This window comes from Oncorhynchus keta, unplaced genomic scaffold (genome assembly GCF_023373465.1).
Source record: "Oncorhynchus keta strain PuntledgeMale-10-30-2019 unplaced genomic scaffold, Oket_V2 Un_contig_21308_pilon_pilon, whole genome shotgun sequence".
In the NCBI taxonomy this organism is placed as follows: Eukaryota; Metazoa; Chordata; class Actinopteri; order Salmoniformes; family Salmonidae; genus Oncorhynchus; species Oncorhynchus keta.
Genome location: NW_026282399.1, coordinates 15,001 through 25,959, shown reverse-complemented (window position 1 = coordinate 25,959; position 10,959 = coordinate 15,001). Strand labels below are relative to the sequence as shown.

The window sequence follows — 10,959 nt, the reverse complement described above, 5'->3', positions numbered from 1 at the left end:
AGAGAATATGCTGTAGAGAATATGCTGTAGGGAATATGCTGTAGGGAATATGCTATAGAGAATATGCTATAGAGAATATGCTATAGAGAATATGCTGTAGAGAATATGCTGTAGAGAATATGCTATAGAGAATATGCGCAGGGGTTATGTTGTAGAGAATATGCTATAGACCAGGGGTTCCCAAACATTTTTGGCCCACGACCTCATTTGTGACCTCTCACCCATGTGAACAAAAATTATGTAATCAACAGCCAATGTTGACTTTTTTATTTAAGGGCTGTGGTTGTCATTGAAAAACATTAACAGTATTTCTGATTGTCTTCTCTACAAATGGACCATAACTGCTATGAGTATCCCTCACAGCTAACGTCCAAAGGTTGGGGAGTTTCTGAGTCAGAGTTTCCTCTTGATTGCTAGAAATGGAATTACATTCTTTGTTTAACAGTGTTATCTGACAAGGTATTGCTGTTAGTTTCTGTTCCTCTGCCTCCCTCACTTTGGTTTCACCATATCTATTGCGACGGTAATATCAAAGTCTCTGCTATAGTGTGTGGTTTCATAGTGTAGCTAGTCATTCACCATGGGAATGATTCATTAGTGTAGCTAGTCATTCACCATGGGAATGATTCAGTAGTGTGTAGCTAGTCATTCACCATGGGAATGATTCAGTAGTGTGTGGTTTCATAGTGTAGCTAGTCATTCACCATGGGAATGATTCAATAGTGTGTAGTTTGATAGTGTAGCTAGTCAATAGTGTAGTTTGATAATGTAGCTAGTCATTCACCATGGGAGTGATTCAATAGTGTGTAGTTTCATAGTGGAGCTAGTCATTCACCATAGGAGCATTCAATAGTGTAGTTTCATAGTGTAGCTAGTCATTCACCATGGGAATGATTCAGTAGTGTGTGGTTTGATAGTGTAGCTAGTCAATAGTGTGTAGTTTGATAATGTAGCTAGTCATTCACCATGGGAATGATTCAATAGTGTAGCTAGTCATTCACCATGGTAATGATTCAATAGTGTGTGGTTTGATAGTGTAGCTAGTCAATAGTGTGTAGTTTTGATAATGTAGCTAGTCATTCACCATGGGAATGATTCAATAGTGTAGCTAGTCATTCACCATAGGAATGATTCAATAGTGTGGTTTCATAGTGTAGCTAGTCATTCACCATGGGAATGATTCAATAGTGTAGCTAGTCATTCACCATGGGAATGATTCAATAGTGTAGCTAGTCATTCACCATGGGAATGATTCAATAGTGTGTAGTTTGATAGTGTAGCTAGTCAATAGTGTGTAGTTTGATAGTGTAGCTAGTCAATAGTGTGTAGTTTGATAGTGTAGCTAGTCATTCACCATGGGAGTGAGTCAATAGTGTGTAGTTTGATAGTGTAGCTAGTCAATAGTGTGTAGTTTGATAGTGTAGCTAGTCATTCACCATGGGAGTGATTCAATAGTGTGTAGTTTGATAGTGTAGCTAGTCATTCACCATAGGGAGTGAGTCAATAGTGTGTAGTTTGATAGTGTAGCTAGTCATTCACCATGGGAGTGATTCAGTAGTGTGTAGTTTGATAGTGTAGCTAGTCATTCACCATGGGAATGATTCAATAGTGTAGCTAGTCATTCACCATGGGAATGATTCAATAGTGTGTGTTTGATAGTGTAGCTAGTCAATAGTGTGTAGTTTGATAATGTAGCTAGTCATTCACCATGGGAATGATTCAATAGTGTATCGCTAGTCATTCACCATGGGAATGATTCAGTAGTGTGTAGTTTGATAGTGTAGCTAGTCATTCACCATGGGAATGATTCAATAGTGTGTGGTTTCATAGTGTAGCTAGTCATTCACCATGGGAATGATTCAATAGTGTAGCTAGTGATTCACCATGGGAATGATTCAATAGTGTAGCTAGTGATTCACCAAGGGAATGATTCAGTAGTGTGTGGTTTCATAGTGTAGCTAGTCATTCACCATGGGAATGATTCAATAGTGTAGCTAGTCATTCACCATAGGAATGATTCAATAGTGTGTGGTTTCATAGTGTAGCTAGTCATTCACCATGGGAATGATTCAATAGTGTAGCTAGTCATTCACCATGGGAATGATTCAGTAGTGTGTGGTTTCATAGTGTAGCTAGTCATTCACCATGGGAATGATTCAATAGTGTAGCTAGTCATTCACCATAGGAATGATTCAATAGTGTGTGGTTTCATAGTGTAGCTAGTCATTCACCATGGGAATGATTCAATAGTGTGTAGTTTGATAATGTAGCTAGTCATTCACCATGGGAATGATTCAATAGTGTGTGGTTTCATAGTGTAGCTAGTCAATAGTGTGTAGTTTGATAATGTAGCTAGTCATTTTTTTTATTTATTTTATTTCACCTTTATTTAACCAGGTAGGCTAGTTGAGAACAAGTTCTCATTTGCAACTGCGACCTGGCCAAGATAAAGCATAGCAGTGTGAACAGACAACACAGAGTTACACATGGAGTAAACAATTAGCAAGTCAATAACACAGTAGAAAAAAATGGGCAGTCTATATACAATGTGTGCAAAGGCATGAGGAGGTAGGCGAATAATACAATTTTGCAGATTAACACTGGAGTGATAAATGATCAGATGGGCATGTACAGGTAGAGATATTGGTGTGCAAAAGAGCAGAAAAGTAAATAAATAAAAACAGTATAAAAACAGTATGGGAATGAGGTAGGTGAAAAGGGTGAGCTATTTACCTATAGACTATGTACAGCTGCAGCGATCGGTTAGCTGCTCGGATAGCTGATGTTTGAAGTTGGTGAGGGAGATAAAAGTCTCAACTTCAGCGATTTTTGCAATTGTTCCAGTCACAGGCAGCAGAGTACTGGAACGAAAGGCGGCCAAATGAGGTGTTGGCTTTAGGGATGATCAGTGAGATACACCTGCTGGAGCGCGTGCTACGGATGGGTGTTGCCATCGTGACCAGTGAACTGAGATAAGGCGGAGCTTTACCTAGCATGGACTTGTAAATGACCTGGAGCCAGTGGGTCTGGCGACGAATATGTAGTGAGGGCCAGCCGACTAGAGCATACAAGTCGCAGTGGTGGGTGGTATAAGGTGCTTTAGTGACAAAACGGATGGCACTGTGATAGACTGCATCCAGTTTGCTGAGTAGAGTGTTGGAAGCCATTTTGTAGATGACATCGCCGAAGTCGAGGATCGGTAGGATAGTCAGTTTTACTAGGGTAAGCTTGGCAGCGTGAGTGAAGGAGGCTTTGTTGCGGAATAGAAAGCCGACTCTGGATTTGATTTTTGATTGGAGATGTTTGATGTGAGTCTGGAAGGAGAGTTTGCAGTCTAGCCAGACACCTAGGTACTTATAGATGTCCACATATTCAAGGTTGGAACCATCCAGGGTGGTGATGCTAGTCGGGCATGCGGGTGCAGGCAGCGATCGGTTGAAAAGCATGCATTTGGTTTTACTCGCGTTTAAGAGCAGTTGGAGGCCACGGAAGGAGTGCTGTATGGCATTGAAGCTCGTTTGGAGGTTTGATAGCACAGTGTCCAATGACGGGCCGAAAGTATATAGAATGGTGTCGTCTGCGTAGAGGTGGATCAGGGAATCGCCCGCAGCTAACCCTAACCCTAACCCTAACCCTAACCCACATCACCATAGGGAATGATTCAATAGTGTGGTTTCATAGTGTAGCTAGTCACTCACCATGGGAGTGATTCAATAGTGTGGTTTCATAGTGTAGCTAGTCATTCACCATGGGAGTGATTCAATAGTGTGTAGTTTGATAGTGTAGCTAGTCATTCACCATGGGAATGATTCAATAGTGTGTAGTTTCATAGTGTAGCTAGTCATTCACCATGGGAGTGATTCAATAGTGTGTAGTTTCATAGTGTAGCTAGTCAATAGTGTGTAGTTTGATAATGTAGCTAGTCATTCACCATGGGAATGATTCAGTAGTGTGGTTTGATAGTGTAGCTAGTCATTCACCATGGGAGTGATTCAATAGTGTGGTTTCATAGTGTAGCTAGTCATTCACCATGGGAGTGATTCAATAGTGTGTAGTTTGATAGTGTAGCTAGTCATTCACCATGGGAATGATTCAATAGTGTGTAGTTTCATAGTGTAGCTAGTCATTCACCATGGGAGTGATTCAATAGTGTGTAGTTTCATAGTGTAGCTAGTCATTCACCATGGGAGTGATTCAATAGTGTGTAGTTTCATAGTGTAGCTAGTCATTCACCATGGGAATGATTCAATAGTGTGTAGTTTCATAGTGTAGCTAGTCATTCACCATGGGAGTGATTCAATAGTGTGTAGTTTGATAGTGTAGCTAGTCATTCACCATGGGAATGATTCAGTAGTGTGTGGTTTCATAGTGTAGCTTAGTCATTCACCATGGGAATGATTCAATAGTGTGTAGTTTCATAGTGTAGCTAGTCAATAGTGTGTAGTTTGATAGTGTAGCTAGTCATTCACCATGGGAGTGAGTCAATAGTGTGTAGTTTGATAGTGTAGCTAGTCAATAGTGTGGTTTCATAGTGTAGCTAGTCATTCACCTTGGGAATGATTCAATAGTGTGTAGCTAGTCATTCACCATGGGAATGATTCAATAGTGTGTAGTTTCATAGTGTAGCTAGTCAATAGTGTGTAGTTTGATAGTGTAGCTAGTCATTCACCATGGGAGTGATTCAATAGTGTGTAGTTTCATAATGTAGCTAGTCATTCACCATAGGGAATGATTCAATAGTGTGGTTTCATAGTGTAGCTAGTCATTCACCATGGGAATGATTCAATAGTGTAGCTAGTCATTCACCATAGGGAGTGATTCAATAGTGTGTAGTTTGATAGTGTAGCTAGTCATTCACCATGGGAATGATTCAATAGTGTGTAGTTTGATAGTGTAGCTAGTCATTCACCATGGGAATGATTCAATAGTGTGTAGTTTGATAGTGTAGCTAGTCATTCACCATGGGAATGATTCAGTAGTGTGGTTTCATAGTGTAGCTAGTCATTCACCATGGAATGATTCAATAGTGTGTAGTTTGATAGTGTAGCTAGTCATTCACCATGGGAATGATTCAGTAGTGTGTGTTTCATAGTGTAGCTAGTCATTCACCATGGGAGTGATTCAGTAGTGTGTGTTTCATAGTGTAGCTAGTGATTCACCATAGGAATGATTCAATAGTGTGTAGTTTCATAGTGTAGCTAGTCATTCACCATAGGAATGATTCAGTAGTGTGTGGTGTCATAGTGTAGCTAGTCATTCACCATGGGAGTGATTCAATAGTGTGTAGTTTGATAGTGTAGCTAGTCAATAGTGTGTAGTTTGATAATGTAGCTAGTCATTCACCATGGGAGTGATTCAATAGTGTGTAGTTTGATAGTGTAGCTAGTCATTCACCATGGGAATGATTCAATAGTGTGTAGTTTCATAGTGTAGCTAGTCAGTAGTGTGGTTTGATAGTGTAGCTAGTCATTCACCATGGGAATGATTCAACAGTGTGTAGTTTCATAGTGTAGCTAGTCATTCACCATGGGAATGATTCAATAGTGTAGTTTGATAGTGTAGCTAGTCATTCACCATGGGAATGATTCAACAGTGTGTAGTTTCATAGTGTAGCTAGTCATTCACCATGGGAATGATTCAATAGTGTAGTTTGATAGTGTAGCTAGTCATTCACCATGGGAATGATTCAACAGTGTGTAGTTTCATAGTGTAGCTAGTCATTCACCATGGGAGTGATTCAATAGTGTAGTTTCATAGTGTAGCTAGTCATTCACCATGGGAATGATTCAATAGTGTAGTTTCATAGTGTAGCTAGTCATTCACCATGGGAATGATTCAACAGTGTGTAGTTTTTATAGTGTAGCTAGTCATTCACCATAGGGAGTGATTCAACAGTGTGTAGTTTCATAGTGTAGCTAGTCATTCACCATAGGGAATGATTCAATAGTGTGTAGTTTCATAGTGTAGCTAGTCAATAGTGTGTAGTTTCATAGTGTAGCTAGTCATTCACCATGGGAATGATTCAGTAGTGTGTAGTTTGATAGTGTAGCTCGTCATTCACCATGGGAATGATTCAGTAGTGTGTGTTTCATAGTGTAGCTAGTCAATAGTGTGGTTTGATAGTGTAGCTAGTCATTCACCATGGGAGTGATTCAATAGTGTGTAGTTTGATAGTGTAGCTAGTCATTCACCATGGGAATGATTCAATAGTGTGTAGTTTCATAGTGTAGCTAGTCAGTAGTGTGGTTTGATAGTGTAGCTAGTCATTCACCATGGGAATGATTCAATAGTGTGTAGTTTCATAGTGTAGCTAGTCATTCACCATGGGAATGATTCAATAGTGTAGTTTCATAGTGTAGCTAGTCATTCACCATGGGAATGATTCAATAGTGTGTAGTTGCATAGTGTAGCTAGTCATTCACCATGGGAATGATTCAATAGTGTAGCTAGTCATTCACCATGGGAATGATTCAATAGTGTGTAGTTTGATAGTGTAGCTAGTCATTCACCATGGGAATGATTCAATAGTGTGTAGTTTGATAGTGTAGCTAGTCATTCACCATGGGAATGATTCAATAGTGTGTAGTTTCATAGTGTAGCTAGTCATTCACCATGGGAGTGATTCAATAGTGTAGTTTCATAGTGTAGCTAGTCATTCACCATGGGAATGATTCAATAGTGTAGTTTCATAGTGTAGCTAGTCATTCACCATGGGAATGATTCAACAGTGTGTAGTTTTATAGTGTAGCTAGTCATTCACCATAGGGAGGATTCAACAGTGTGTAGTTTCATAGTGTAGCTAGTCATTCACCATAGGGAATGATTCAATAGTGTGTAGTTTCATAGTGTAGCTAGTCAATAGTGTGTAGTTTCATAGTGTAGCTAGTCATTCACCATGGGAATGATTCAGTAGTGTGTAGTTTGATAGTGTAGCTCGTCATTCACCATGGGAATGATTCAGTAGTGTGTGGTTTCATAGTGTAGCTAGTCAATAGTGTGGTTTGATAGTGTAGCTAGTCATTCACCATGGGAGTGATTCAATAGTGTGTAGTTTGATAGTGTAGCTAGTCATTCACCATGGGAATGATTCAATAGTGTGTAGTTTCATAGTGTAGCTAGTCATTCACCATGGGAATGATTCAATAGTGTGTAGTTTCATAGTGTAGCTAGTCATTCACCATGGAATGATTCAGTAGTGTGTAGTTTGATAGTGTAGCTAGTCATTCACCATGGGAATGATTCAGTAGTGTGTGGTTTCATAGTGTAGCTAGTCAATAGTGTGGTTTGATAGTGTAGCTAGTCATTCACCATGGGAATGATTCAATAGTGTGGTTTCATAGTGTAGCTAGTCATTCACCATGGGAATGATTCAGTAGTGTGGTTTGATAGTGTAGCTAGTCAATAGTGTGGTTTCATAGTGTAGCTAGTCAATAGTGTAGTTTCATAGTGTAGCTAGTCATTCACCATGGGAGTGATTCAGTAGTGTGGCCGTTAAATGTAATCTTTTAAATTGGAATCATTTTCATTCAGATGTTTTAAGTAAACCACATTGACATTCTTTGAGATAGAAAGAAGATATTATAATATGTTTTTAGTGTTTATATGTGTATCTTTTGGGGGTCGGGGGGTTGCAAATTCTCCCACGACCCCCCATTTTAATAGCAGTCGCGACCCTGGTTTGGGAACCACTGCTGTGGGGAAGATGCTGTATTTATTATTGTCAACAAGTCTGGTTGTATTTCCAGCTCATCCTGTGGACGCAGACTGGATGACCCCACAGTGACCTCAACAACAGGAACTGGAAGTAGCTTCTCTGCTGGACTCAGTCGTCTCAACATCCTAGTGGCCCAGAGGTGGGTGATTGGCTCTTTCTCACGTCTTTCATTGATCTAAAAGAACTGACCAGGTGAACGCTAAGCCTGATGACCAGATTCCATCATGTACAGGGCTAAGCCTGATGACCAGCTTCCACCAGCCTTCAGAAAGTATTCCCGCCCCTTTTTCCACATTTTGTTACACGCTGAACATAAACAATATAATATAAATGACAGAGTGAAAAGAAGGAAGACTGTACAGAATAAAAAATATTCCAAAACATGCATCCTGTTTGCAACAAGGCACTAAAGGCATTCTGCAACAACAACAAATAAGGCAACATGCATTTTTTTTTTTTTGTCCTCAATACAAAGCTGATGTTTGGGTTAAATCCAACACAACACATTACTGAGTACAACTCTTCACATTTTCAAGCTGCATCATGTTATGGCTATGCTTGTCATCAGCAAGGACTAAGGAGTTTTTTAGGATAAAAATAAACGGAATAGTGCAAAATCCTAGAGGAAGACTTGGTTCAGTCTGCTTTCCAAAAGACACTGGGAGACAAATTCACCTTTAATTTTAAAAAATTATTTATTTTATTTATTACAAATTTAACTTTCTTTTTTTCATTTTCTTTTATTTATACCTTTATTTAACCAGGTAGGTTAGTTGAGAACAAGTTCTCATTTACAATTGCGACCTGGCCAAGATAAAGCAAAGCAGTGTGACACAAACACCAACACAGAGTTACACAGGGAATAAACAAACGTACAGTCAATAACATAATAGAAAATGTGTGTGCAAATGGAGTGAGGAGGTAAGGCAATAAATAGGCCACAGTGGCGAAGTAATTACAATTTAGCAATTAACACTGGAGTGACAGATGTGCAGATGAGGATGTGCAAGTAGAAATACTGGTGTGCAAAAAAGTAAATAAAAACAACATGGAGATGAGGTAGGTAGTTGGTTGGATGGGCTATTTAAAGATTGGCTGTGTACAGCTGCAGCGATCGGTTAGCTGCTCTGACAGACAATGTTTAAAGTTAGCTAGGAGATATAAGTCTCCAACTTCAGTGATTTTTGCAATTCGTTAAAGTCATTGGCAGCAGAGAACTGGAAGGAAAGGCGGCCAAAGGAGGTGTTGGCTTTGGGGGTGACGAGTGAAATATACCTGCTGGAGAACATGCTACGGGTGGGTGTTGCTATGGTGACCAGTGAGCTGAGATAAGGCGGGCTTTACCTAGAAAAGACTTGTAGATGACCTGGAGCCAGTGGGTTTGGCGACGGATGTGTAGTGAGGGCCAGCCGACTAGAGCATACAGGTCGCAGTGGTGGTTAGTAAGTATATGGGGCTTTGGTGACAAAATGGATGGCACTGTGATAGACTGCCTCCAATTTGTTGAGTAGAGTGTTGGAGGCTATTTTGTAAATGACATCGACGAAGTCGAGGATCGGTAGGATGGTCAGTTGTACGAGATTGTTTGGCAGCGTGAGTGATGAAGGAGGCTTTGATGCGAAATAGGAAGCCGATTCTAGATTTAATTTAGGATTGGAGATGTGAGTCTGGAAGGAGAGTCTAGCCAGATACCTACAGTCGAAGTCTGAAGTTTACGTACACCTTTGCCAAACACATTTAAACTCAGTTTTTCACAATTCCTGACATTTAATCCAAGTAAAAATGTCCTGTCTTAGGTCAGTTAGGATCACCACTACTCATTATTTTAAGAATGTGAAATGTCCGAATAATAGTAGAGAGAATTATTTATTTCAGCTTTTATTTCTTTCATCACATTCCCAGTGGGTCAGAAGTCTACATACATTCAATTAGTATTTGGTAACATTGCCTTTAAATTGTTTTACTTGGGTCAAACGTTTCGGGAGCCTTCCACAAGCTTCCCACAATAAGTTTGGTGACTTTTGGCCCATTCCTCCAGACAGAGCTGGTGTAACAGTCAGGGTTGTAGGCTTCCTTGCTCGCACACGCTTTTTCAGTTCTGCTCACAAATGTTCTATGGGATTGAGGTCAGGGCTTTGTGATGGCCACTCCAATACCTTGACTTTGTTGTCCTTAAACCATTTTGCCACAACTTTGGCAGTATGCTTGGGGTCATTGTCCATTTGGAAGACCCATTTGCGACCAAGCTTTAACTTCCTGACTGATGTCTTGAGATGTTGCTTCAATATATCCACATAATTTCCCTCCCTCATGTTGCCATCTATTTTGTGAAGCGCACCAGTCCCTCCTGCAGCAAAGCACCCCCACAACATGATGCTGACACCCCCGTGCTTCACGGTTGAGATGGTGTTCTTCGGCTTGCAAGCCTCCCACTTTTTCCTCCAAACATAACGATGGTTGTTATGGCCAAACAGTTCTATTTTTGTTTCATCTCCAGAAAATATGATCTTTATCCCCATGTGCAGTTGCAAACCGTAGTCTGGCTTTTTTATGGTGGTTTTGGAGCAGTTGCTTCTTCCTTGATGAGCGGCCTTTCAGGTTGTGTCGATATAGGACTCGTTTTATTGTGGATATCGATACTTTTGTACCTGTTTCCTCCAGCATCTTCACAAGGTCCTTTGCTGTTGTTCTGGGATTGATTTGCACTTTTCGCACCAAAGTACGTTCATCTCTAAGAGACAGAACGCGTCTCCTTCCTGAGTGGTATGACGGCTGCGTGGTCCCATGGTGTTTATACTGACTCAAATGATGTCAATTAGCCTATCAGAAGCTTCTAAAGCCATGACATCATTTTCTGGAATTTTCCAAGCTGTTTAAAGGCACAGTCAACTTACTGTATGTAAACTTCTGACCCACTGGAATTGTGATACAGTGAATTATAAGTGAAATAATCTGTCTGTAAACAAGTGTTGAAAAATGACTTGTCATGCACAAAGTAGATGTCCTAACCGACCTGCCAAAACTATAGTTTGTTAACAAGAAATTTGTGGAGTGGTTGAAAAACTAGTTTTAATGACTCCAACCTAAGTGTATGTAAATATATATATGTTGTCCACGTATTCTAAGTCAGAGCCGTCCAGAGTAGTGATGCTGGACGGGCGGGGAGGTGCGGGCAGAGATCGGTTGAAGAGCGTGCATTTAGTTTCACTAGTGTTTAAGAGCAGTTGGGGGCCACGGAAGGAGAG

At 40.3% G+C, this 10,959-nt stretch overlaps 1 long non-coding RNA gene across 1 annotated transcript in view; it reads left to right on the top strand.

Moving 5' to 3' along the window:
* Positions 1 to 7,742: 7,742 nt before the first annotated feature.
* The window catches only part of LOC127920994 (uncharacterized), a 5,900-nt gene continuing 2,683 nt past the window's right edge, over positions 7,743 to 10,959 (top strand). Inside the window, exon 1 of the long non-coding RNA XR_008108015.1 lies at positions 7,743 to 7,853. This is a non-coding gene — a long non-coding RNA (uncharacterized LOC127920994). The remainder of the gene's footprint in view (positions 7,854 to 10,959) is intronic.